Source organism: Ipomoea nil, unplaced genomic scaffold (assembly GCF_001879475.1).
Source record: "Ipomoea nil cultivar Tokyo-kokei standard unplaced genomic scaffold, Asagao_1.1 scaffold2387, whole genome shotgun sequence".
Lineage (NCBI taxonomy): Eukaryota > Viridiplantae > Streptophyta > Magnoliopsida > Solanales > Convolvulaceae > Ipomoea > Ipomoea nil.
In genome coordinates this window covers 737501-740189 of record NW_017618815.1, presented here as the reverse complement: position 1 = coordinate 740189, position 2689 = coordinate 737501, and positions in this window count along the sequence as shown.

The window sequence follows — 2689 nt, the reverse complement described above, 5'->3', positions numbered from 1 at the left end:
CGTTTGTCGTGCTTAAGTCTAGTTTGATGTTGCGAGAACCATTTGTAGGTTAAACGAGTCTTTGGGATTGCATGCTAGTAGAATTGGTAACCCGTTGACCTAGGTGGAAGTTGTATGAACCCTTAGGACTATTCTTAGTATGTGAACAACCACAAGTAAGTTTATTTATATGTCTTCCCCTCCCAATATGCTATTACGTGCTCCTATGTGTTATGTGTTGCATGATCCCCCATTTTGGTTACAGACCAATTGGGTGATTCCTGGACTGAGGTTCGGAAGTCGGCTGAAGGCCGAATGGATTGTTCCCGGACTAAAGGTTCGGAAGTGGCTGAAGGCCAAATGGATTGTTCCTGAGCTAAAGCTCAGAAGTCGGCTGAAGGCCGAATTGATTCACTTCTTGGGCTGCGGTGCTATGACCCATCGACCAAGACGCGCCAGGCGGTGTGTAGGGCCAATAAGCCAAGGAAGGCTGTAGTCCACCGACCTGAGTAATCAGGCGGTGTGTAGGGCTACGGCTGGCTGCGATCCACCGAGTGATGGGACAACGGTGTGTAGGGCCGTAGTCTCCGAGGATCTTTGCCCACCGACTGAGTTTAGCTCAGCGGTGTGCCGACTGTACGCATCAACGGTGTGTAGGGTCGTAAGTCCCCCCTTGTAAAGGGGATCACGGTCCACCGACTGTGCGCGTCAGCGGTGTGTCAGATTGTGGTCCGACGTTGAGTTCGTCAGCGGTCCTCTATGGGTTGGTTGCGATCAACTCCCTTCATGCCGCGGTATGAGGTAGGGTGCTGCGGGGCCGTGTTAATGCTATACGCATTAACCCTCATGTTCGGGGCATGCGATTGGTCCCGTGGCGCCAGAGCTGTGTGATTGAGTGTCACAAATGATGATTAGAATGATGATTAAATGATGATATGATTGATGTGGACATAGACAGTGACCTTAGTTGCTTATTCTTTATGATGATTCTACTTAACTGTCATCATTAATTATTGTGCTTACCCCTATTTGCTGAGTTCATTCCTGGTTTTAAAACTAGAGTCTCTTAAGTATATATCTTCCTGCTTCGAAATGATTTTCATATATCTATATATATCTATCTATAATATATTTCAACGCGTTGGAGTGGGTTACCAGCATCTCTCGCTGAACAGATATATTTGGCTTTCAGGCACAGATGAGTAGACACCGGAGCGTGCTAGAGACCTGAAGCGTAGAGTAGTTAGTTTCCCCTTTTCGGCCTGTGTGCCATGTTTATGTACTGACTTTTACTTTGAGGATTTTAGTTAGTTTGCCTGTGCACCTGAGCTCTCTAACTCAGGTGTGGCATAGCACCCCGTGCTCTTATGTTTACTTTTGGGACTTAATGAGAAATTACCTTTGTTATATAAGTTTTAAAAAGTTTCCAAAATTTCGGGGTGTTACATGGGTTACATGCCGGCTGGCCGGAATTGTGTCTCCGGCCTAGTGGCTATAAGTACCCACGGCGGCTACAGTGTGAGGGACTTTTGATACGATCAATAGGCTATTTACAGAGCTGCCTGACCGCAGTCAGTCGGCCCTCGGAATAGCCACTTTAGATTGTATTAGGTCCTTCCTTCGGTTAATAAAAGTGTTTATTTGCTTTGACTTGGTCTTCTCTAATATCTTAACCGCCTTACGTGGAATTTATACTATCAATAATGTTTAATTGCATATATATAATTTGAATATAATTTTGTATTATAATCTACAATACAAAGTAGACCTAGTACATAGTATAATTTGCGGGAAAGGATCCCACTACTTTAGTATAATTTGTCGGAAAGGATCCCACTACTTCTAGAGGTGTTGAGCGCATATTCTAATAGGTTGTGAAACTATAGAATAATAGATGTGCATTTTTATTAGTAATTTAAAATTTTGTTTTTTTCACCAGACCACTATGTGTTCTGAGCAGGAGGTATTAAACTAATCCCCGTTCACACTGGGTCATCTCAATTAAGAGATAAAGTGCTGGACATATTAGTTTTTCCATACAAGAGAGAGTTCAAACTCCCGACCTTTCTTAAGGGACAAGAGTCAACCAAGATGGTTTTCATTAAAATTGTATTTGATATACATAAATTATATTGATTTCAATATGTTATCAATATATAGCAATCTAGATGTTTTGAGCTTCAATACTTTTATACTTTATTATTACCAATAGTCAATATAACTATACTTAACCTTACTTTTTATCCATGCTTATATGATACGCTTTATTTTTTTATTTTAAGAAGATAAAATAAGGTGGCAAATTAATTATCTCACAAAAAATTCTGTGATGCACAAATAGGGTTTGAACTTTAAGGGGTTTACTAATTGTTGACTCTCCAGTTGGATCTCAATGTTGCATTATGTTTACTCCACATGCAGGATCTCAATATTGCATTGTGTTTACTCCACAGTAGGTCGCTCATCCTGTAAGTCAAGTACCCTTAATTACGGAGTTTTTTTTTTTTTTTTGGTTATTATTGGGTTGCCATTGCATATCTTTAAAATCAATTGGTGATAAGTAGGTGGACATTAATCATTTAACCATATCCCTCCATGATATACCACAACGTCAAGTCTCAAATTGAGAGACTGAATTCAGCCAACCCGATCGACGCCCAACATATTCTTTTCCAAATTAAGTATGATAGAGTTTTCAGAAGTATAATAT